The 26,302-nt window shown below is 43.0% G+C and overlaps 1 long non-coding RNA gene across 3 annotated transcripts; it reads right to left on the bottom strand.

Moving 5' to 3' along the window:
• Window positions 1-1,142: 1,142 nt before the first annotated feature.
• LOC110348028 (uncharacterized) lies at window positions 1,143-25,915 on the bottom strand. Of its 3 annotated transcripts, XR_015449390.1 has the most exons (5): window positions 25,590-25,915; window positions 23,852-24,032; window positions 22,550-22,797; window positions 17,741-20,235; window positions 1,143-1,793 (listed from the first exon to the last, which is right to left on the bottom strand). It is a non-coding gene; the product is annotated as an uncharacterized LOC110348028 (long non-coding RNA). The 3 variants fall into 3 exon arrangements; XR_015449389.1 differs by lacking the exon at window positions 25,590-25,915 and having other exon boundaries at window positions 1,144-1,793; window positions 23,852-24,418; XR_002392983.2 differs by lacking the exons at window positions 23,852-24,032; window positions 25,590-25,915 and having other exon boundaries at window positions 1,145-1,793; window positions 22,550-23,822.
• Window positions 25,916-26,302: the final 387 nt, after the last annotated feature.

Genomic DNA, 26,302 nt, shown 5'->3' with positions numbered 1-26,302 from the left:
GTGCATAGCCTTTATCTACAGGATTTTGTAAAGATTGATCATCTAAAGATATTTTTAGTAAATACTGTATGGCCAATTTATCAGAGCTCACTGTGAGTTCGGGATATTGTCTATGTTATTTCAATTTCCTACTTGTCTTCCCTGTCTGTTGTGGTCTTTGGCTCTATCTCCATTTGCGTTTTCCTATGTAACCATTCTTGCTTAATGTCCTTTGAGTGTCCTGTTATTTATCAGACACTTTTGGCTGCCAGGTGTGTGCTGGAACCTGTGCCAGAGACGAGGTGACCGGGTCACGTCCTGGCTCTTGCTCCATCACACCCTTAGCCCTCCTTTTCCTGCAGGACCATAATCCCTTGTGAAACTGAGAAAAAGTGATGTTTTCTTGGGCCTGACCACAGAATTTCTAGAAGTGGGGCTTAGACCTGTATACTCGGAAAAGGAGAGTCTTAGTCTGAGAAAAGAGCTAACGGAGCTTACCTGGGCAGCACACTGCCAGCTGTCCAACAGAGTGATGCCACTTGCGGTCTATGTTGTCCACACTGTGCTCTGGCCTTTTGAATACATTTGACAATTGCCACAGGCAGCTAGAGAAAGCTCTGATCGCAGGCAAAGCAAGTCAAGGGTGCTGCTCAGAAGCACAGTTGGCTGAGAAGCAAAGGTGTTGCGTGTTAAGTGGATGAGAGGTCGGCTAGTAAGGGAGGAGCCTCACGCTGGTGGCACTGAGCACTAAAGGGCCACCCACTACAGTTAGCATGGACTCTGGACACAGCCTTCACCAGTCATCCTCAGCTCTTTCAAAATGCTGCTCACACCATTACTCAGGGAAGCCAGGGCAAAGGGCTCCTGCCTCTGTCAGCCTCAAAGCACAAAGATAAGCAGGCAGCTAAGGAAAATCACCTACGCAACGAGGAGTGGAACCATGAACAAGCAGATTGCTATGTGGATAAGTAATGTACCTTACTTAAAATAAGTAACTCCATCTTGAAATGAGCAAGTGTGAGGCCCAGCCAGTCTGGGAGTACAGTATCCAAACCCGGTAACTCCAGGCAGTCCCAGCTCCCTTATGACTGAGACCCCTGAAGTCAGGTTGCAGTATCCTGCCCAGTATACGATGCAGGCCTGAGAAGAAAAATACACTAAGGGACAGAACTAAGAGAGAGAAAGTGGGGTGCAGGACGACCAATGCCAGTGCAACTGACAAAGGCTCTGGCCCATCCCAGGCACTGACTTTTATTGGCAAGCCATTGGGGTAAAGGCAAGCTACGTGCAAGGGCAGAACTACATGTGGTTTCTATGGAAATTAATGTAAACAAGGCTCATAAAGGACAAGACAAAGCATTCTCAAATTAGGAACAGAATAGACAAAATATATGGTTGTAATTAGAACATTGTCCTTCAAGTAGGAAGGTTTTAATTGTGGGAATGGAATTTGAGTATGAGTTACTCTGACCTTGGCATGTAGGCTTTGGCTGGACTCACTTCTCAAAATAAGTCAGTTGTGGGGTTAACTCTTCACAGCCTGCTTTGAGCACAATCAATATTACAGTCCTCTGCATGTCCCCACTTCTCTGGAAATAGCAGCTGCATCAGGCTGAGCTGCGATTGTCTTTGAGCCCTGTTTGCTCCTGGGTCTCATCGGCAAGCAGTGATTCAGGTCCAGTGATCTTTGCAGGTCCAAGGGCCATCACAGGTGAGGAGAGTAGCTCAGATGCAGCCTTTTCATGGCTCTCAGCAGGGGTGTCACATCGTGCTGCTTGCAGTGAATCCATCATCTGAGTCCATGGTTGTTCATTCTGCAACGATGGTCACAGCATCTTTTTATTTTCTGTTGAAAAATAAGCATATCCTGGCCCCATGTTATTAATTGTATTGAGCCTTTTAGTTAGGACACCCTTTGACAATATGAGTGTCTAGGACATGTCTATAGATCTATCTTTGTATCAGTGGAGTTTTGATGGAGCATATTTACCTTCCATAAGTGGACTTAAAAAAATTTAAAGTAACAAGAGAAAGTAACAAAATCTGAGCTTGTGGAGGTAGCTGTACTCCTCCTCTTTTGTTCATTTAATTGTGCTTTTTTTTGGCACTGGGGATCGAACTTGGAATCTTGTGCTTGTGAGGCAGGCAGCAAAACCACTGAGCTAAATCCCTGGCCCTATGGTCAGTGTTTTTATTTTAATTCTGAAAGTGATTTTCCATCTTTATAGTATGTTTTTCTTTAAAGATTAGCGTTTCCCTTATAATCTTTGAATAACTATTCAAATAACAAATATTGGTGTAAAGTTTTGTTTTCATTTTTATTCTCTTTCTCTCTCAAAGAAGAAAAAAAGGAAAACCACTTTTTGTTGTTTTTTAACATTGTGACTTTTGATTTTGATTAAATAGTCATGTAAGGCCCAGTATATGGAAGCTTGAACTTTCATTTTCTGTGGATTGGTTTTTGTTTTGAGACAAGGTTTCACTATGTAGTTCTGCCTGGCCTTGAACTCACTGTGTAGCCCAAACTGGTCTTGAACTTGTGGCGATCCTCCTGCCTCAGTCTCCCAAATGCTGGGGTTGCAGGTGTGAGCTACCATGCCTGGCTGGAAGCCTCAACTTTCATACAACGTGAAGCATAAACTAAAGTGTATTCATTACCTTCAGCCTCAAAGCTTCATATTTTTGTAGCTTGAAGAGTACCAATAGTTCTCACTTTGAAGAAATATATTTTAAAACTTCAGTAATTCTTTCAGTATTATTTCACTTTTTTCCCTGTCAAACATTGACAGAATTTATCTATGGGTGGTAGAATTGGGATGACTTGAATATACTCATGTGTATCATATATATGTATTATATAACCTCATTTTCTCCCAATAATATGTGCTGCTTTTATAATTGTAAAAATCCATGTAATTTAAGAAGAAAAAAATATTTTACTAAATTACCTTTCCAGGAAGTCCTTCGTAATGCTCCCACCTTCCATTAATTTTGTTCCCCTAATGCTTGCAAACTCATGTTTTAAAGAAACCCACCCTTTCTCTGACAGCTGGCATGGCTTTGCCTTGTAGGCCACTCCTACCTACGAGGTGTTTCATTTCTCTAAGATAAGGCTGCTATCTCCTCAGTTTCACTCTCCTGGCCCAGCTCAGCTTGGCCTCCAGCTGCCCCTGCAGCACAGGTGAGGGTGGGGTGTCCAGAGCAGTTGCAGGGCCCTCTGCTCTCCAAGATGAAGGTGAAATCCTCTCACAGTTGCCCTGTGTGGGAGAGGGGCAAGGGAGAGGGGCAAGGGAGAGGAGCAGGTAAGAACTTGGGTGAGCAGAACCCACGCTGGAGGATCTTTTCTGTTTCTGTACTGAGAATTGGACCTTGGGCTTTCTAAGCTACACACTCAGCCATTCATTCATTCGTTTATATATTAACTTAATTTAATTTAATTTTGAGATAGCTTCTCACTAAGTTGTCCAGACTGGGTTTGAACTTTCTATCCTCCTGCCTCAGCCTCTCAGAGTGCTGGGATTACAGGTGATCAACATCACACCTGGTTTTGGAACTGGAAGTTGTCTACACCAACTATTAGATTTTTGAAGTGGCATCAAGTGGAAATGAAAGGCCTGAGTACATTATTGAATCAGTACACTCTACACACTACTCAAACAGCAGGAATAGACTAAACTCAGAGTCTCTTCCCAAGAGTAGTGCTTGCGGGGAACAAAGCAGGTTCTGGAGAAGTGGACCTAATAATTTCTTTGTAGAGGTTTGGGGCTTTGTCACAGGGTCTGAAAGGGTAATGAATACTAGGATCTCTCAGAGGTTGACATTGTCTGGAAAAAGCCCTTCATTGAAAGGAGAGCTGCTCCTAGTTTGTTTCCTCTTGCATGAAATACAGACCCTTCTTTCTGCCAAGCTCTTCAGCAGAGAAGGAGAAGCTCTAGGTGAGGGAGTGAGGCAGCGCAGTAGTTTGAATGTTGAATGCTCAGAGGCCTGTGTGCTAAAGGCTTGGCCCCTGGGGTGGAACTGTCATGGAAGGTGTGCCCTTAAGGGAGTGGCAGGAGCACCTTCCTCCTTCCCTTCTTCTTCCTGGGGGAAGAGGTTGCGTGCAGCCTTGCCATGGGCCCAAAGCAGTGGGGCCTTGAATCATGGACTGGAACCTCCAAAACCGTGAGCCGAAATAAACCTTTCCTCCTCCCAGTTGATCATCTCAGGGATTTTGTCATAGTGACACGACGCGGGCTGACAGAAGTAGAAAGGGGGGAAGTAGAAAATGGAGGAAGGGCCCAGTTGTTTTTAATGAAGATGAAATCCAGAGAGGCAGGAAATGCTTCAGATTGTCCTGTGAGTCTTGCAGAGGGATCAGGTCTGTACTCTGTCTCCTTTCTTTGGCCCCGAATCTTGACATTATCTTTTTGTCTCCAGATTTTGCTTATAGCATCTTTATTCCAAAGAGGCAAAGCTGTTTTCAAATCTTTATAACTCTTAGCACATTTACTGCAAGAAGGTAAATACATTAGAATGCACCTATATCCCAAATTAAACAGAAGTTTTTGGTAAATATATGTATATTCTTTCTGGTACCAGGGATTGAACTTAGGACCTTGCACTTGCCAGGCAGGCGAGGTGCCACTGAGCTACATCCCTGGCCTTTGGTAAATACTTTAAAAATTTTTTTTTAAATTTTCATTATATCTTTTTTATTTTATTTTTTTTTGTTAAATTATTTTATTGGTACATTGTAGGTATACAACACAATTACATTTCTCATTGGGAATTGTACCTTTACATAAAGCATCTTGGTTCTTATTTTTTCCCCATTCCTAGCCCTCCCTTCACCCCCTGGTAAATATTTTTGATGAGATGTCATGTTAATCTTGAAATTGCCATTTAAAACAGTCAAATATGGTCAGGTAATATTTAGCAGTTTCTTCCTATTCAGTCTAATGGCTTTGCTTTTGAAAATGGCTGTAAGTACTGCATTTAATTGACAACTTACTATGATTTCTATGCAATCACTCCAGTGCTTACTTGACAGGAGCAATTCTAATCTACCCTTGTGATTAGAGGTGATGACACTGTGGATGTTCATAGATACTGACTGAACAATGGCATCGATGTGACACAGCATCTGTAAACAGCCCATGAAACGTTTATCTGCCAGAACTTCTGAGCTGTTTTCACTTTGGGACTGGTGCACTTGGTTCCTCATGGAGTGGTCTCTGAGAGACAGATTTGTGTGCAGGAGAGTCTTAAGGGAGTGTGCTGGGTTGGCACCTGTGGGGTGGGAATGAACCTTGCTGGATGAGGAGGGGCTGGGCCACCTGATCCCTGGGCTGCAGGACGTCACAGAGAGCTCAGAGTAGTAAGGGGGGCTTTGTAGGCACTGGGTGTGGGATGCCCTGGGAAGCGTTGGGGGTCACCTTGCCAAGGTGGTGTCCACAGGTGAGGGCGATGCCAGACAGGGCTGGCAGCCCACAGCACTGTACCTACACTGTCCCAGGGATCAGGTGGCTCTGCAGGGAGCAGGGGGCTTTTAAATCGGCTGGGGAGGGGACAGGAGGGGTTGGGTGGGGTGAGACTCATCAATAGATCCCAAGGGAGAGCTACACAGGAGCCAGGAATCCTGCCTGTTCTCTCCTCCTACCTAGAGACCAGGTTTGTGCTCCTCGGGCCTCAGATGAGGAGGAGGCAGGACCTGCAGATGCCTTCTCTTCCCAGCCCTAGAGCTCCCTAAAACCTCAGTGATTCCAGAATGGAGCAAATCACAGTTGCCAACTCGCCATGGACAAAGCTAAGCTACTTCAAAATGAATCTAATTCCAAGTAGGCAGGCTGAGAACTTTCTCCTGAATCTTTGCTCCGACTTCTGGGTATTGATGGAGGCAGAGAGCTGAGATAAGATCCAAGCCAGGCTGTTTAATAAAGACTCAGGCCTACTTCTCCTTCCGATTGTCACAGCCCTGGGCAGGCCTGGCTATGACAAAGACGCCCCATTTCATTCCTGAGCTGCAGGCAACCAGTCAGTAACAGAAGGAGAGAAAGCCAGTGTCTTAACACTGCTGGCTTTGCATGCGCTGGCTTTGCAGCATGTATACTAAAATTGGAACTTTGTAAGGCTAGATGGCCCCTGAGGAAAAGATGACATGGAAATTTGAGAGGACTTTTTTATTATTAAAAAAAAAAAAGCAATAAGCCAGGCATGGTGGTGCACACCTGTACCCCTAGCTACTCAGGAGGATCACAAGTTTGAGGCCAGCCTGGGCAACTTAGGAACTTAGCAAGACACCATGTCAAAATAAAAAATAAAAAAGGGCTGGGAATGTAGCTTAGTAGTAGGGAGCCCCTGTGTTCAATCTGCAGTACCACAAAACAAACAAACAAACAAAAAAAGGCCTGAGGGATGGCAGGTCAGATAAAGAGCAGTGAGCTATGAAGTAAAAGTCACACAATTACATTAAGAAATCTCCAACTCTGTCACTTGCTAACTGTGTGACCATGGGGAAGACACTTAGCCTTTCTGAACCCACTTCCTTTTGGTTAAAATGAAAACAAGGACAGCAGAGCCACAGATGTATTGGAGGAACTAAACAAAATATTATAGCCTAGGCACAGGCTCCTGGGAGGAGTTCACCTTGTGTGTTTCTCTTTCTGCCAGTGAAAGGTCAAAAATACAGCACTGTGTGGGACACAGAAACTGACTTGAAAAGCAAAAAGAATAAAATAAAAACCCAAAATGTATGAAGGCAGTTTTGGCATAGTAGTTTCAGGAGAAGTACATTGGGTAGAATAAAAATACTCTGTTGAAAAAGACAAAAAATGTAGTGATCAAAGCGTTCTGGGCTATTGGTTGTAATTAAGAAATCCTCAAATATCATGACTCAAACAAGGTGGAAATCAATTGTTCTGACCATAACAGTTCAGAAGTAAACTGCCCAGAGCCAGCCAGGCAGATCTACTGCCCTCAATACATGATTTCCTTCTCTGAGTCCAAAGGTTTCTATCTGGATGTTCTCCGGGCAAGGGAGAAGGGGGACAAGGCCTGGGGAGGTTATGTACACTTTTGTCAAGGGCTTGACTCAGACACAGTGCGCCCGGTCCCTCTATGTTCCATTGGCCAGATCCATGCCACAAAGCAAGCCAGGAAAGCCAAACTCCAGTTGAGTGGGCACATACTCAGGAGTTCCATTATCACAGATGGGAGAAAGGATGTTGTTGGAACCCTAGCCGTCTCAGATGCAACTCACCTTTGTGCATTTTCTCTAGTCTACAATCATAGGCTTTCAGCAAGAGCACAGCAGACATAATTCCCCAAAGGAATCTCAAGTTCTTGTTAATTAAAGCATTCAATGAATATACTCAGATACTATGTGCTATGTGCCAGGCACCATTTAAAACACTGCAGATAGAGCAGGCTGTAAAGCCAAGAGGTTCTTGACAGCAAGAAGCTGATTCAATAAAGGGAGAAAACACAGACCAGGAAAGGCATTTGATAGCGATACATGCAAAGATGATGACTGAGGTGATGAAGGAACAGGTGGCTAGGAGGTTCCTCTGATCAATGTCCGGGCCCCCCTCTCTGAGGAGAGGGTTGAGACCTGAATGAGCAACCAACTGGCCACTGGAGATCAGGAAGCAGGAAATGCCCAACAAGGGGCACTGCGTGGTCCAAGCCCTTAAGGGAAAGATCCTGCAGGCTTTTTGCTATGAAGTGACCAGTGGGATTCAGCAGGACCCAGCAGGAGATGGGATGAGGAGGTCAGGATCAGAAGGGCAGCCAGGAGCAGGTCCACAGAGGGCAGTTTGGATAATGGGCAGTTTGTTCCATAGCTTTTCCCGTCTCTGAGAACACTGTGTACAAGGTAGGTACCCAGTGAGCATCTGATGAATGAATAAAGGAAAAGATAGAGACCTGAGGCTACTGACAGTCACAGACCTCTGCTTTCTGGCCAAAGATTGGGATTACCCTGCTCATCCTGTACACAGGTGCACTCCTGTTCTCAGAAGCTCTTGCCCCTGGGGGTTGCTCTCAGTGTCCTTGGTAGGCCAAGGTCCTCTCACTAAAAACAATTTTAGGGAAGGAACTTGGGAAGGGGGCAGATATCGGGGTAAAATGATCACATCTCCTCTCTGGATTTCTCTGCTCTGCTAAGCAGCTCCAGCCCTCTTGATTTCTCTCCCTGTGCTTCCCCGGATCCGGGACCAGCCTGCTACCCTTTCTTAGCATCAAGTTTGAAGAGGCACCATAACCACGAGTGACAGGATGGTGTGGTAGTTAAGGCTGTAGCCTTTACAGCTAGACTGCTTGTGTGTGAGAAAGGATTTAAAATGTCACAAAAATGAGGTCATAAAAGTGTTTAGCCTGGGAGGAACAAGAGAGCACTCTGACCTAGCAAGGCAAGTTTCTGCACACTCCTCAACACCAAAGAGAGTAAATAACCCTGGTTCATAGAAGCCTTTTCCTGCTTGTGGCATTTCTTAACTGGACTCTATAGCATAAGTGACCAGTGACCAATCAATGTCCTGTGCCATTCTAGTTGACAGATGCAATTACAACAACAGTTTTCCTGTAACCTCCTCCCCATTCTTTTCTTGATCCATACAAACTCAGTGGTGAAGATACTAAATCGGGAGCACTGATCCCGGGCAGCTAGAACTTGTGTCTTTTCCTGAGTGCCCATCCTAATTTTGGCTCAAGTAAACTCTTTGTCCCTGTCAGGTTTGAGTCCCAGGGTGGCCAGTGATCATCTGGGTCACCCTGAGGGAGGCACCTACCTGCTTTACGAAGCCACCAGTTTTCGTGTCTGTGAAGTAGAGGGCACTCAGGGTCCATGGCCACAGGACTGAAAGCTCTGAAAGGAGGATTCTTAGTGATTCACTGAGGGCAAAGCCTGGTCTGAGCTGATCTGAAGTTATTTGATTGGCAGGAAAACTTGGCGTGAAACTATATTTTTATTTATCCTAGTTTTTGTTATTACTGCATTTTGCTGCAGAAATATTAATATATTTGATTAGGGGACAGACCTAGACCCTGCTGGGGGAGTTATGCAATTTATAATGTATGGATCATAATTTTTTTGTTGGTTTTTTGGTACCGGGGATCGAACTCAGGTCCTTGCGCTTACACAGCAGGCGGTGAAACCACTGAGCTAAATCCCCGGCCCTATCGTAATTTTGATTTTGTTAGTGCATGTTTATGGTACCCAATGATCACACTCCTTGTGGGGAGTTAGTACACACACGTAAAACATCTTAATTCTTTTTTTTAATCTTCTGTATCCCCTCCTCTCTTCCTTCCCTCCATCTCTCTTCCTGTCCATGGTCCCCTTCCCAATTCCAAAAGATTTATCTCCATGTTTCCCATCATCTATCCTTTATTTTGTTCTTAATTTATATTTTGGGTTTGTCATATAAGAGACGCCACACATTATTTAAGTTTATGTGCTTTGAGATTGTACTCTTATGTGCAGTAATCAGGCAAACACCTTAAATATTGCATGGTGATAACAGACATCCTTGACTTGTTGATTTTAGAGGGGAAGCTTCCAGCTTCTCCACATTTAATATGATATTGGTTATTGGTTGGTCCTAAATGGATTTTATCAGGTTGAGATAAAATCCTTCATACCTATTTTCTTCAAGGTTTTTTCATGAACTGGATTTTGTCAAAGGTTTTTCTGCATCTATTGAGATGATCGTGTGATTTTTGTCCTTGCTTCTGTTTATGTGACGTATTGCATTTATTGATTTGTGCGTGTTGAATTATCCTTACATCCCTGGGATGAATACTACTTGGTCATGATGTATGAGCTTTTGGATGATTTGTTGCATTCTGTTTGCCAGTATCCTATTGAGGACTTTTGTGTCTATGTTCATTAAAGAGATTGGCCTGTAGTTCTCTTTTTTGGATAAGTCCTTTTCTGATTTTGGAATCAGGGTAATGCTAGCTTCCAAGAATGACTTTGAGAGTACTCCTTCCCTGTGGATTTCATTAAAGAGCTCGAGGAATATTTGTGTTAGATCTTCCCTAAAGTTCTTGTAGAATTGGGAATGAATCCATTGGGATCTGGACTTTTCTTAGTTGGTACATTGTTGTTGTTTTTTTTAAATTACTTTTTCAGTCTCATTGCCTGATATTGGGTTATTCAGACTTTTATGTCTTCTTGGTTCAGCTTTGGTAGTTTATATGTATGTAGGAATCTATTTCTTCTAAATTCTCTGTATTATTACAGTACAGATTCTCAAAGCAGTTATTAATAATCTTCTCGATTTTGGCCGAGTCCATTGTAATTTTGCCTTTTTCATTTCTAATTGCATTGATTTGGGTCTTTTCTTTCCTTTTTTGGTAAGATTGGCTAGGGTTTGTGTATTTCCTTCATTCTTTCAAAGAACCAGCTCTTCATTGATTCTTTGTATTATTTGCTTAGTTTCAATTTCATTGATTTCCATTCTGACCTTTATAATTTCTAATTATAAAATTCTTTATAATTTCATTATAATTTCTTGTACTAGATTTGGATTTAGATTTCTCTTGCTTTTCTAGGGCCTTGAGTTGCATCATTAGGTTATTTATTTGGACTCACTCTTTTTATTTCTGATGTGGGCATTCACGGCTATAAACTTTACACTTAAAACTGCTTACATTGTGTCTCATAGGTTTTGGTATATTGTACTGGCATTGTTTAATTCTAGAAACTCTAATTTCTTCCTTGATTTCTTCTGTGATCCATTGATTATTTGAGAAGATGTGTTTGCATAATTTCTGTGGTTTTTTTGCCCTTGATTTCTAGTTTCAACGTATGGTGTGATAATATGTATGGGGTAATTTTAATTTTTTTTACTGAAGCATGCTTTATTGGCTAGCATATGGTCTCTTTTTGGAGAAAGTCCCATGTACTGCTGAGAAGAATGTGTATTCTGCTGTTGTTGGGTGGAACATTCTGTAGATATCTATTGAATCCATTTGTTCAAATGTTTGGCTCAATTTGATATTTCTTTGTTAATTTTTCTGTCTAGTCTAGTTGATCTGTCTATTTGTGATAATGAGGTATTGAGCTCCCTCATTATACTTGTGTCGATGTCTATGTGATTTTTATGCCCAGTATGTTTGTTTTATGAAGTTGGGTGTGCACGTATTTGGTGTATATGGTATATGTTTATAATTTTTATCTCTTCCTGTTGAATTGTTCCCTTAACAAATATGTAATGACTTTCTTGGCCTCTTCTGATCAGTTTTGGGTTGAAATCCACTTTGTGTGAAAATAGGATAGCTGCTCCTTTTTTCCAAGTTCCCATTGCATGGAATATTATTTTCCAATCTTTGATTCTCTTTAACCTGTATATGTCTTTGTGGACTAAATGTGTTTTTTATATACTGGATATCATTGGGTTTTGTTTCTTGATCCATTTTGCAAATTTGGGTCTTTTAATTGGGGAATTGAGATCGTTCATGCTGAGAGTTATTACTGAGAGGTACTGACTTATTCCTGTCATTGCACTATTTTCCTTTTAGTGATTTCATTTTTTTCCCCTCCTTTCTGCTTAACTACTCAACCTGCCTGGTGTATTTATTCTATTAGATTTTTTTGGCATTGTTGGCTTCATTGTCCCTTTCTAGGATAGCCTTCAAAATTTTTCATAGTACTGGTTTGGTGATTGTGTTGGTTGCTTTTCTCTCAGAATACCCGACACCCAAAGTTAAAGGGAGGAAAGGTTTATTTAGCTCACAATTTGTAGAAGTTTCAGTTCATAATTGGTTGGCTCCAAAGCAGGGTAGCATATGGCAGAGGGGCAACAGTTCACAGTGGCAGAAAGCATCAAAAGCAACAAGGGAATTTAACAGTGTCTTTCTGCCCCTTCAGACTACTTGGGGTGGGTAGCACTCACACCCTTAATCCTAGTGCCCTCGGCCTGGTATTGCACTCAATCAATTCCAGTGTCACATGTTTTCTGAGCCCCCAAGTGGCTTGTGTTGCTCTCTCTCTGTCTGTCTCTCTATCTCTCTGTCTTTGTCTCTGTCTCTCTCGACTGGGAATTGAACTTGGGGGCTTTTCACTGAGCTACATCCCCAGTGCTTTTTGTTTTTTTGTGACAGTTTTGCTAATTTGCTAAGTTGCCCAGGCTGAGCTTGAACTAATGCTCCTCCTGCCTCATCCTCCCAGAGTGCTGGGATTACAGGTGTGTGCCGCCATGCTTGATACTAAGGTCTCTTACACAACTGTTTACTGCATCTTTGGGCATTTCTGCATGACTCTCCCTCCACTTCTGAGGTACGTATTGATGACTGTAAGTGTCAGGTGGATCTATTAGGTGCAGTCCTTTCCCTACTCTGTCGCTCTGAGCTCAGGAAACAAGACAGAGAAGAGCCATTCCATGTTCCATGGGGCAGCCCTGGAAGCAACTCCAGCAACTCAGGCCTGGACCCCTACTAATGCTCCAGACATAGATGCCTCTGGTTCTGTATGCTAGTTAGCCAGTCAACCTCAGGGTCTTTAACTACCTAGTTGGGATAACCTGGGAAGGTGATATAACCTTCCTGAATGTCAGAGTACACATCTTGGAATTGAGTTATAGCCAAAGGACTGGACTTCCAAGTGCCTGCCCCCTCCATTACTAGCTGAGCTTTACTGAATTTTCGGCTGTTGGTATGCAGAATGAGGATCACAGCATGCATGCTTCATTCTTCACAGGGTTTCTGTGAGGGTGAATGTGATGATGTTTGTAACAGTGGCTTGCCACCTGTTACTGCTGTAATGTTATTAAGGGACCCAGTAGGAGGTTCTCTATAGACCAGATGAAGATAAATGCATATGAAAATTTTGCTACAAATCACCCGTGCATCTAGGAAGCTGTTGGGAATTGAATGTATGGGAAAACCAGGGATAGTTATTCAAATAATTATTTTCCTAATTTATGACTCAAGTTCAGATTTTTCGCCAGATTCTAGTAGCCAAGTTCAGCTCATAGGAGGTCAAATCAGGGAGAAGCACGTGTAGTGTTCTGGAGTAAATTAAGCAAAACATGGGATGATAGCCAACCTTTGGATCCCCCCATTTACCCAGAGCAAGAACAGGCTTCTCTTTGATTGCAGAGATTTAAAGAAAAAATGGACAGAGAATCATTTTCTTGTAAAGAATCCTGAGCAAATCAGGTGCCAGGGCTTGCCCCTTCCTGGCCATCTCCTGCCAACTCTCTCTCTCCCTCAGAACCTGTGCGGTGATCATGAGTGGAATCACTGGCAGACAGGGTCCTGTCCAGGTGGCTGGAGCAGGGCTCCTTCTCAGTGGCACCAACGTCCGGTTGACTCCCCACAGCTATTTGTGCAGTCCCTGGAGGGTACAAGTTGAGTTTCTGGTCCTCCTGGGTCTCTCACTATCCTCTTCTGGACTAAGGGAGAATTTGGTGGCCTTTCAGCCATCCTAATGCAGGAGATGAGGCTGCTGTCAGAGCCTGAGGGTCTGGCATCTGTGGCGCTTATACACGAGTGGCTTTGTTGTCCAAAGAATCACATCAGGAGCTAATTAAAGCCAATACTAAATTATTTATCTGGGTCAGGTTTCTGATCATTCTCTTATTCAAGATAAAGATACTGTTTCTCTGTTATTATCATAAATCACCTTAATGAACCAGAAATGTTTGCTTCTGGGCCTTTCTGGTATACTAGTCATTGTTAATTTTTGTTTGGGATCTGACCTTAGGATAAAAGAGCTACACTGTTTCTCCAAGTTCTTGATACTACTAGGTGTAATCAGTTGAAAAAAATATTTTTTATAGCATTGGTCAAACCTTCTGGTGATGGCATGAATGTATATATTTAGAAACAATAGAATAAGGACACCGAAGCTTTATCACTGAAAAATACCCCAAGGTAAGCAAGATGTGAAATACACGTAATTTTTGAAAGGTTAAAGTATGCATTTTAGAGTAGTGGTTCTCAAGCTTTTATATTTATCAGGGTTGTCCTGTGCAGACCCTTGGGGCCATATTTTGAAAAAAAGAAATTCCATCAATGATTCTGGCAGACTCCACTCCATGCCCACGGTGACCTACACTTTTCTCAAACTCTACCAGCCCTAGCCCATAAAAATGTAATGCTATTTATTCTCACCAACCCAATCACTTCCTTTCCTTTTACTTACAAACCACGTTAAACTTATTTCGTGCATTGCTTTTTTTTTTAAAGACTAATTAAAAATGTTTTAGCTAAAATTTTCTCTTGCTCAGAGGCAAAGTAATTTCTCTTACATTTCCTACTGTGTTTTTTCTTTTTTAGTCTTTATCCTCTTAAAGATGAAAAAAAGCCCTACTAGGGAGTCATTTGAGAAATGGCTAGGTACATGCATTTTCATGTTTACAATCATGTGTTACTCTGATTTTTGGGATTGCAATGTCAGAATCCACCTCAAACGAGCTCAAGTGAAAATTGAATTCATTGCCTCATGCGGGGCCAAGTCCAAGGATGCAGCTGCTTCAGCCAGATGCTGAGGTTTCATTCATCATCCTGGCTTCTTTTTAACCCAAGCCCCCTTTCGCCCATTGCAAATAGACTTTGTCCAGTGCCTAGGAGAATGGCAATCCATGCCTACGCAACCCCAATAGAAAGACTATTTCAACTGCAGGAAAAGCTCCAGTTATTATATCACCCCTTAGTATATCATCAGGTGACATTGAAGGCACCGTCCAGACCCCATGGAAGTGGGCGGGCTTTTCGGGGAGGGTGGCAGTGTTTCTCGAACAGGGCTGGCTTTGGCTTTATGAGCTGCACAGTACCTCGTCTACACGTGCTTCTCCTACTAAGCCTTATGGCTGCACTGAGGAAAAAGTGCTGGGAGTCAAACTGAGCAGAAAGGGACCAAGGGACAAAGGAAGAGGAAATGAGGGCACATAGGAATATGTTTCAGAAATCACGAAGGACCTATTTTTTCTTATCACAAAACAACAAAACAGAGGGAACTCTAAAAGGTGAAGCCCGAAAAAGCTATCCTTGGTCATCTATTCTTTGGAAAAATACAAGGAAAGTTTATTTTATTTAAACATGAGCAACAGAAAAAAGCCCATGGTCAAGGTTCTTACAATATTCTTAACAGAAAAAAAAAATATAAGGAGTAGAGTAACATTTTCTCAGATGGTGAAAGTACAGGAGAAGGACATGCTGGAAAAGATGAAAATTGCAGCCTAATATTTTAAAACAAGCCAAAATAATGCCAGGAAGTAATAAAAGCTATGAAAAACACATAAAGAGGGAAGAAAGAAAGGAAGTGGTTGAAAAATAGGAATATTTGAAATATTGGTAATAGGGTTACCTCAGAAAAGAATTAGACATTTAAAAAAATCATTTCGTGGAAAAAATGGAAATAAAGTCTTTGTAAATAGGGAAGGGTGGAGGGGGTGAAGGGAGGGCTAGGAATGGGGAAAAAATAAGAACCAAGATGCATCATGTAAAGGTACAATTCCCAATGAGAAATGTAATTGTGTTGTATACCTCCAATGTACCAATAAAAGAATTTAATTGAAAAAATCATTTCAGAAACTAAGATTAAAGTGTATGGAATACAAGCCGGGGATTTAGCTCAGTGGCTCTGTCGCCTGCCTCGCAAGCACAAGGTCCCGAGTTTGATCTCTGGTAACAACTCTCCCCACCCAAAACCAAAAAAACAAAAAAACAAAAAAACCTATATGGAATACAAGAGCAAACAAAGGCATTTTTTTATTGTGCAGGGGATCAAACCCAGGACCTTGTATGAGCTAAGCATGCGATTTACCACTGGGCTACACCTCCAGGCCCATGTATTCATTTAAAAAAGGAAATTAAAAGGAGGAAAATTTAAAAATAAAAAAGAAATAAAGAGATAAGATATGAGAGAAAATTATAGTTTTAGAAGGTATGCAATGAAGTTCAAATATATGTATAATAGAAGTTCCTGAAAGAGAAAACCAATCAATGGAAAAGAGCAAATGCTAAAAGCTAAATTCAAGAAAACTTATCTTAAAAAGGAAACTTCAAAATTTCATCTTGAAGTCAAACATTGTCTACCTGAGGGAAACTTAGAACAGGCTTCACTGAGACATATTTTTATAAAATTTTTGAAATTTAAAGAAAATCCTTGGATATTTAGACAAAATTTCTTAGAGAAAAAATTAAATTACTTTTAAAACATGGCAGTGGTTAAAAAGAATTAAGATGTGATATGCATATGTATCAATTCCCCATGATAAATATATTTATTACGTATTGCAAACATATACTACTAATAAAATGGCAATGGTTTATGCCAAGAGAGAAAATAAATTGTGAATCAAAGGCTTTATGTCTAAACAAACTGACCTTCAATTATAAAGGCTTCAGGAAAATTATTTTGGAGATATTCAGGAACTGTTTCAAAGAAAGACCTTTATTATGGAGCCTACTAATGAACATCTTTTGCCAACAAAATGACCAGAGAGACATTGAAATAAAGACAAGTGGTGAATGTTAGATACCTGTTTGTCCGTAGAACTAACACACAGAAGATTACAAAGGCAGGACTGTAAGTGTGGAGTGTGAGGCCTGCTTGTTAGGGCAATAGAGAGCAACCATCAAAAACCGGGGAAGAACGGACAGGGCCAGTAGAGGAAAACATTAATCTCATCCATTGGCCTTTCAATATAAACTGGAAATAGAATGCTGTTCAAATGAAATACTGAAAGGAAAGAAAGGAGGCAAGGAATAGGTTCCTGGTTAACTTCAGTTTCACTCTTGGTAAAACCAACACATAATGCTAGTAAAAAAAAAAAAAAAAAGAGAGAGAAAGCTGTAAAGGTATTAAGTAAACAATATAAAGGTAATGATTAAAATATAAATACAAACCTTGAATGCCAAAAAGTATAAACATTTGCTTATATTAATGATTCAATGTAACAGTGTGGGAATAAGCAAAATATTTGAAAAATGGCTCTGCTGGGAGGAGGAGGAGAAAGAGGAGGAGAGGAGAGGAGGAGAAAAAAGAGCAGAGGGAATAGGCAGAGTAGTTGTAGTGCTTGGAATATACTTGGTTTTGTAAATTAGACTTTGAGATTGTGTAAATATTTACTTAATTCTAAAGCAAAATTAAATTTAAGGGTCAATTCCTAAAAACAAAAGTAACATTAAACGAATAAACCTCCTTGTCTGGTCACATGCAAGCAAACCCACCTAGAAAGAGAAACGTCTTTTTTAAAGCCTTGTGCATGCTAGGCAAATGTTTCACCTCTGACTACCTCCCTAGCCCAAGGAGAAACCTTCTGAATCGACTCTAATCCACATCAGTTTGACTCTATACTCCCAGTGCAATCGACTGTACGATAAAACAAATTGCAAAATATTATAAACTATTTCTAGTAACATATGGTCAGTAGTAAAACTGGTATTGTCACTCTCAATCTGTTGTGGCTGTAAGGAGAGATAAAGCAAAATAATTATTTTGATGGTATCATTGCAGACAGGATTTTTGACAAGGAAGAAATGAGATTAAGCAAAATGAATGAGGATGGTATCAGCATGGTTAGACAAAAATTGTGTACTTTAGGTGCCAGCACCTTCCTCGCAAGCACAAGGTCCTGAGTTCTATCCCCAGTACCAAAAAAAAAAAAAAAAATTGGGTATTTTATGTATTAACATGAATTCATGATATATTTTATGATTAAAAAATTTTCAAGATCCCAATTTTTGGAATGGTGGAGAACAATAGCAAACACTATCAAAGTACATGTTCTCAAAATTTTGGAAATTAAAGGTGTAAGACTGAGGGCCTTACCAAATGGTCCGAGGAGCTGACTGCAACGAAGAACACCCAGGAAGGAACACACTGGACAAGTTGGAAAGTAAAACAGACCTTTATTAGTCTGGCCAGACGGCACTCCCAAAGCAAAGTAGCTTAGAGAGGCAACTGGGTCAGAGTCCGAGGCTGTTTTTATAGGGGGTCTCAGGGGAAGTTGGCAAGCAGAAATACAAAAGCGAAGGAGAGAGATAAAACAGACCTTTTACAGATTGTCCTTAAAATAACATATTCAGATATGGAGTTGGGCAAGCATGACAGAATACTACTCACACAACAGACCTTCCTGGCACAACAACAATCACATCCCTGGAACTTGATGTCTACCTGGTGATCCGTAACAGAAGCAGAAAGTTGGGGCCCTATTACAGAGCTGGAGTAACTGTTGTTCAGTCTTACATTCCCCACTGATTTTTCCTGTAGCTGTGTAATCTTATACAGCATTATCTTGGTATTCTTGCCTCCATCTTTGTTCTTTTTCATCTAGCTCACTTAAAGGATGATATTTGGCCTGTTGATTCAAAATCATTAGGTGAACAGATCCTATCTAGGCCCTTACATAGGCCATAAGCTTATTAATAATGCAAGGGGTTAAAGTAAAAGCTAGTAACAAGATTAACAGGGGTCCAGCAAGGGCAGAAACAAGGGTAGTCAACCAGGGAGACCAGTTGAACATTGACTGGAACCATCCTTCCTGTTTTATCAATCTATTATAATTTTCTTGTAGCTGTTTATTTACAATGGCCAGAGTTTCTCTTATTATTCCAGATTTGTTAGCATAATAGCAACATTGCTCTCCTAGGGCTGCACATAGTCCTCCCTCTTTCATAAACTTGAGGTCGAGTCCTCAGCAGTTTTGAAGGACCATTTCAGCCAGAGAATCAACCTATTTTTCCAAATGAGACACTGACTCAGTAAGTAGGCCTAAGTCTATTTTTACCTGTTGGGCAAGGGTCTTGAAATTAGAGTCTTGCAGTCCTATTGCAGTCACACCCAGAGCTGCTGATCCCGCAATGCCTGCTGCAGTTAACACAGGAATCAGTGCTGGGTGGCACTTCTCTCGGGTGTGTGCTTTCTTAGCTAGGTATTCCCAACCCTGGTCTTCTCCATATATAGTGACTTGGGGTAAAATGTGGACCATTACACATACCTCAAGTTCCTGATTGAGGACTGTCATGGATAAACAGGGAGTTATACCATTTGTACATGCACACCATGCATTGTTTCCAGCTTTTAAATATTTTTCATTACTGATGGTGGGTGTCTGATAAGAACATATACTGTCCAGATAAGATGATGTAACACTTGGATTTTTAACACATAACCCTTTTCCTTTTATATCCCCAATTGACAACCTCGGTTGTTTCCAATCACACTCATTCTGGTCAGCTTCTGAGAAGGTGCCGTTTACTGGCAATCATACATAATATGGGGGAAGTGGACTCAAACACAGCCAACATCCTTGAGTAAGATTGGAGCTAGACTCATTTAACAGGGTGTACATGGCATCCAGGGTTTTTAGGTATGGTTGGATTGGAGATTCAGGAGCAACTAATGACACATTATAGGTTCCTTTTGCCTTTTCTTTTTCTTGGGGGCCCGAGACCCTATAAATATTGCCTACTGGTTTAGGCGGTACTATTACTGGGCTACGCTGGATGAGGAGGTCAGTCATAGGGTCCTTTCCACCCACATAGAGTGCCACCATCCAGGATTTTCCTTTTTCCCAATCTTTATATGGATTTTGCCATTGTTTTAAGGTTAGCTTGATGAGATTACATTTTCCTTTGGAACATGAACCACTTGGTGTTTGTCGTTCCAAGGCCAAATACACATCATCATTTTCCCACAGGGCAATAGATTCGAAAGCCCAATGATGACAGTGGTTTCCTGGTCCCCCATCGCACCTTTTATTTTTCCCTATGGGGCAGGCATAAATATCTATATCTTGGAGGGTTTTTTCCAACTTATCATCTATTCCACACCTCCCTCCGCGGCCCCCTTTACCCATCTTTCCGGATGAAACTTTACCCATTTGATCCAGCCCCTCCACCACTAATGATTGGAAGCCCCAGAGAACACAGGTCTATAATAAAATGGGGCTGTCTATCAGTAGTAATGGTGGCAATGTGAGCTCCCATTAAGTTATTTTTCAAGGACCAAGTCCAGTTCTGGGGAGTGTGGCTGGGCAACACCAGCTGGCATCCAGATCCCCCTTCCATTGGGGCTGGTAAGAACAGTAGCCCCAAGAACCCCCATATTGTCCAAACTAGTCTTTGATCAATCTTATCTTGAGGGGGTCCTTTGTGTTCTGATCAATCCACCATGTTGACATCGTTTCCTCTGGGGGTGCTGCCTTTAAATGGCTGTGGTGGATCCAGGCAGAGTGTCCAGCTACCTTCACTGCTGAGGGAGTCACCAAGATGACGGGAAATGGTCCCTTCCAGCGGGGTTCAAGGGTCTTGGAGTCAAACCTGTGAATGAAAACCAAATCCCCTGGCTTATAGGGTAAGGGTTGCAAAGGTTTTTCACTGGGACCAGGCATAGTTTTTCTCAGCTTATCATGTAGCTCTGATTGAAGCTGATGGACTGCTTTTAGGGACTTAAGGAGTTGGAGGTGGGAAAGTCTTTCCTTTAACTCCAAATCAACCAGAGGGATGATTGGGGATTGCCCATAAATGATCTGGAAGGGTGACAGATTTAGGGGTGGCTTAGGGGTACACCGGGTATGAAGGAGGGCAAAGGGGAGAAGTTCTACCCAACCTTGTTCAGTCTCCATTCATAATTTAGTTAGAACCTCTTTTAAGGTTTGATTTGCTCTTTCTACTTGTCCTGAACTCTGAGGCCTATAAGCACAATGCAAATTCCATTTTATCCCTAAAGCTTTACTGATGAATCGAGATAATTTAGCCGTAAAGGCTGGGCCATTGTTGGACTCCAGAGCTAAGGGCAAGCCAAAATGAGGAATTATTTCTGTCAAGAGCCTTTTGATGATTACCTCGGCTGTCTCTCTCTTAGTGGGAAAGGCTTTTATCTATCCTGAAAAAGTATCTACAAAGACTGATAAGTACTTGTACCCATACATGTCAGGTTTTATTTCAGTAAAATCCAATTCCCAATGTTCTCCTGGAGTTAATCCTCTATATCGGACCCCTGGGGGTCCGGTCATCCAGTTTGTGTTTACCTTGATACAGGTGGGGCATCGTCTCACTAGGTCTTTGGCCTTTTGTGCCATTCCCTTGCTGATGAAATGGGGTCGCAGAGTGGCCATCATTCTTTTCTCACCAAGGTGGGTGGACCCATGCAGTTCTTGTAGCAGTGTGTCTGCTACACCGGCTGGGAGCACTTTTTCATCCTCAGTCATCCACCATCCATGTTTACCTTGGGTCTACCACTTTTTGGTCATTTCCACCATTTCTTCATCTGTGTATTCTGGTTTCTCTGGCAGCACTGGTGTGGGGAGCAGAACCATCTGTTTCCCCACTGATTTTTGGGCAGCCTGTTTTGCTGCCAGATCAGCTATATTATTACAATCACTTTGGGGCTAGCTCCCTTTTGATGCCCATGGACATGGATGATAGCAACCTCTTGTGGTAGCCAAATAGCTTGTAACAATGTCAATATCTCAGTTTTATTTTTAATTGTTTTTCCTTTAGAGGTCAGTAGCCCTCAGTTTTGATAAATCTCCCTGTGCACATGGGCAATGGCAAAGGCATAACAGTTGTCAGTGAAAATATTTATTTTTTTACCTTTACCTAGTTCTAGAGCCTTGGTCAGAGCAATCAACTCAGCCTTTTGTGCTGACGTCCCTTGGGGTAGCCCTTGCTCCCATTCCACCTGTTGGTCCTGGTTGACCACCTCTGCCCCGGCATATTGCACTCCATTACGCACGAAGCTGCACACATCAGTATAGAATGTGACCTCCACCTGGGGGAGGGCCTGGTCCGTTAAATCTGGATGCCCTCCCCATAAATTTTCAAGAGTCTCAAGGCAATCATGGATGGGCATCTGTTCGTTGGACTCTGGGAGTAAGGTAGCTGGGTTGAGGCTAGCGGTGGTGGCAAACTTGATGTATGGCTGCTCCAATAGGAGTCCTTGGTATTGCAACAATCTGGCATTAGATAGCCACTTGCTAGGGGAGCTGTTTAATAAGGGCTCAATGGCATGGGGAGTGACTAAAGTCAAATCCTGTCTGAATGTCAGTTTGTCAGCCTCTCGGGTTAGAGCAGCTGCTGCTGCTGCAATCCTCAGACAGGTGGGCCACCCTCGAGCCACTGGGTCTAGCCTTTTCCTAGATTCACAGTCCATCTAGTGGTCCAAGGGTAGGAGGCCACTTTCCCAGTGGCTCCAGTAATGGAGGTTTTTGAGGAAGTGAGGGGTCCAAGGGGGGGGATCTTCAAGACAGAGTGGGCCACACCAGTGTCCACAAGGAACTGAACATCTGTTTCCCCTATCTCCAAAGTCACTATAGGCTCACTAGGGTTGAGCAGCCATGAGCCTTGGCCCCGTCAATCTTCTTCATCTACTAAGAGGATTCCACCTTTTTCCTTTTGGGCTTCCTTTTTTCTTTTTCTTTTTCAACTTTTTTCTATTCTCTCCCTCAAATCCTTCTAGTCTTTGCAGCTTCTTTCTAATGTCTGGGGCCGACTGGGTAACAAATGCCAAATTTATTGCCTGCCAATTTGCAGGGGCATCTGGATTGATTGGAGTATATGTATGGTATGCTTCCAACAGATGCTCCAGAAAGGCAGAAGGGGATTTCTCTGGTCCTTGAAGGACCTTGCTTACCTTGTTCAAATTGGTAGGCTTCTGAGCGGCTCTCCTCAGGCTGGCCAGGAGATGCTGACGATAGTTCTGGAGAGCTTCTCTCCTGCCCAAGGTATTAGTTTGCCAGTGAGGTTGGGTGGATGGGAGCTGTGCTTCCAGATGGGCTCACTGTTGGTCATCTAGGGGCCTTCCAGTCCACCTAGTACCAACCTCACAGCTTGTCCCCGGATCCTTTTCCTCTCCTCTGAGGTAAAAAGGGCCTGGAGGAGCTGTTGGCAATCATCCCAAGTAAGACCATGGGTATGGAAGATAGACTCTAGGAGAGATATTAGGGCTTGGGGCTTCTCTGAGAAGGGAGGATTTTGATGTTTCCAATTACATAAGTCACTGGTAGTGAAAGGGATATAAACATAGTGACCTTGTTCTGTCTCCTGAAGGGCAAGAGGGGGGCCGAACTAATTTCCCCAGTGGGGACCTTGCAAGGCCCATACTCAGCCCCAGCTCGTGTGTGGGGGGGGAGAAGTCACAGAGTCCAGGGACTGAGGCCCCTCAGAGAGAGAAGGATAGAGAGGAGTAAGAGCCAAAGGTTGAGCAGATGGAGGAAGGGAAGGATTGCGGGGTCTAGAGCAGGAGTCATCTGAGGGGGTGGAGGATTCCACATAGGGCGGAGACCCTCCTAAAGGATCCAGGGGGTCAGGTTCCTGTGAGAGAACCAGCTTAGGAGCCCAGGGCTTAAGTTCCTGGGGCCCTTTTGGGGCAGCGACTAAGATGCAAGTGTCTGTTCGGAGGGAACAGCACTGCAGCCAAGCCAGAGGTTCCTCACAAGCCTGAACCCAGATGTCTATGTAGGGAAATTGGTCTGGGTGGCCAGGGCAACCAATGTCTTTGCCCCAAACTGCCTGGCAAACACTGGGGTCAAAAGTCCCTTCGGCTGGCCATCCCACCCCGAAGGCTGGCCATTCCAGTTGGCACAGGGAGTGGAGTCTTCTGCTAGAAACTTTTACCCCATATTCATCTTCTTGTTCTGGAGAAAAAGCCAATTTAAAATTAGTGAGAAAGCAGTCAAGCAGAGTGGACCCGGTAGAACAGGTTCCTCCCATTACTCTGCTCCTGATGAAGATTGGAAAGAAAAAAATGTAAAATCAAACACACAACAGACACAACATTAACATACAAAAGACAAGATGAATGGGCACCATGACAAACTGAAACTAAATCTTCCCTTGTTCCTCGTCAGGAACCTTGGGGTCAGGGGAGGCTTCCCAGCTCGTCAGCCACCTCACTCCTGACTTAACAAGTGGTTGCAACTGGCCAAAAGCTTACCTCCAGAGGTTTTCTGAGGTCTGTGCCTGAGAGTCTCCTGCTGGATCCCGCCATGGAGTCTCGGCTGAACTGGGGGGTTCCTACCCAGGGATCTCGCTGGGGCCTCCAGAATGTAAGACCGAGGGCCTTACCAAATGCTCGAGGAGCTGACTGCAGCGAAGAACACCCAGGAAGGAACACACTGGACAAGTTGGAAAGTAAAACAGACCTTTATTAGTCTGGCCAGACAGCACTCCCAAAGCAAAGTAGCTTAGAGAGGCAACTGGGTCAGAGTCCGAGGCTGTTTTTATAGGGGGTCTCAGGGGAAGTTGGCAAGCAGAAATACAAAAGCGGAGGAGAGAGATAAAACAGACCTTTTACAGATTGTCCTTAAAATAACATATTCAGATATGGAGTTGGGCAAGCATGACAGAATACTACACACACAACAGACCTTCCTGGCACAACAACAAGCGCATCCCTGGAACTTGATGTCTACCTGGTGATCCGTAACAGAAGCAGAAAGTTGGGGCCCTATTACAGAGCTGGAGTAACTGTTGTTCAGTCTTACAAAGGCTTGAACAATTTGAAGAGTGTTTATTTTATTTTTAAAAAATGACTTAGTAAGAACAACAAGATATCCTGGCATGGTAATTCCATACCCTAGGAAGATGAGACAGGAGGATTACAAGTTTAAATCCAGCCTGAGCAATTTAGCAATCTATTGAGACCCTGTCTCAAAAAAGGTGAGGCTGGGCCGGGGATTTAGCTCAGTGTTTCGCCGCCTACTGTGCAAGCGCGAGGACCCAAGTTTGATCCCCAGTACCAAAAAAAAAAAAAAAAAAAAAAAGCTGAGGCTGAGGATGTAGCTAAATGTCCTAGGTTCAGTCCCCATGTAGCAACCAAAAACAAAACCCAGCAAGCTCTGTGGTGGGTTACCTTGTGTTAATTCTACCCACCCTTCCCCTCTTTCCATGTGGGAGCCTGCAGCAGACTCACAACTGCACTGGCTGTGAACGCTGGCAGCTTGGCAGGTGCTGGAGGAGTCAGGGTGTTTGGAGTTGTCTGGAGACTCATTCTTAGAGTGAAGTCATTCTGTGCCTTATCTGGGAAACTGCTGAGCAGCTCAGTTCTCAGAGCTGAGATCTCCCTCTGTGTGCACAGCCCTGCCTGCAGGAAGCTTGTCGAAGAGGATCAGTAGCAGTGCAGCTACAAGGTGGCATTACCCAAGGCAGAGAAGGAGCTACTGACACATAGGAGGAAGAACTGCGCCATGAGATTAACACTAGGAGCTTTGCAAAAAAGGTCACTGAACAGTCATATAGCAGCAATAATGACAATAAACAGTAAGGATGGGGTGGCACCCTCTGTAATCCCAGTATTTAGGAGGCTGAGGCTGGAAGATCTTGACTTTGAGGCCAGCCTACACTACTAGGAAACCCTGTCTCAAAAAGCCAGCATAACAAAACCAGCAACAAAACCCTTGGGTGAGGAGGATCTTATTTCTAGATATGCCAAATTATATTATTTAAGATGTCTATCAGAAAAATTATAAGATAAACAAACAAGAAAGCTTCTGAATGTATGTGCTTCACAGGCCTAGAAATAATGATCAATTCAGCAGCATTAAGCATCCCTACAGCCAAGACTGTGGTCTCTAAATAATACTTCCTATCAAGAGAAAAACAAAAATGAAGAATGCTTTTTAGAAATGCTTTATCCTACGTTTGGGGAAGAAAATATACAAGTCAAGACTTACCAAGGCCCTGGCCAAGAGTTTCAATTTCCTGCAAGGCAATGTGATGCAAGGTGAAAGAAAGACAAAACAAGACTTAAACAGAGTGGGGATCTGGGCTGGGCCACACCAAACATGAGGCAGTGAGGCTGGGCATGTGGTGAGGACCACAAGCATCCAGTCCGTTGGTATTTATTGATTACACAGGCCCAGTAAGCATAGGGTAGAGGGACTCGAGTGGCATCCAATGATATCAGCTGACACAGGCAGGGCTTGTAGAAAGGAGGATTTATCACACTCGCAGAAGGAGTGGAACTGACCAAAGGTCGGTTATAGTTAACTAGTAATTTACTGGAAACAGTTAAGGGATGGCAGCTCTGGGGATGGAATGTGGACTGGAGCCATGGTCCCCGGCTGCAGTGTCATCTCACTGGGAGACCTGCAGCTTTGCAGATCAGGACTTAGATCTCTACAGCAGCCATTGGGTTGGAATCTGTACTATCCCACAGTGCCATCTCTGTGAGTCATGTAGGTTTTGGTCCAGCTCCGAGTACATTATAGCCAACTATGGGGAGAGATGCCTGCTCCATATTACAGCCTGCTCTGATTTTGGTCAGGGTGGTCTACCACAAAGACTGAAACATCTTGTGGGAAAGAAAGGAAAATAATCAAAACTGAGCAGCATCATGGTGAAAGAAATCAGAAGCCACTCGAATGGACTCCAACTGACCAGAGAT

This window comes from Heterocephalus glaber, unplaced genomic scaffold (assembly GCF_053883595.1).
Source record: "Heterocephalus glaber isolate CG9 unplaced genomic scaffold, H.glaber_assembly_v1.0 deba00000676, whole genome shotgun sequence".
Classification (NCBI taxonomy): Eukaryota; Metazoa; Chordata; class Mammalia; order Rodentia; family Bathyergidae; genus Heterocephalus; species Heterocephalus glaber.
This window is presented reverse-complemented; position numbering and strand designations above follow the sequence as displayed.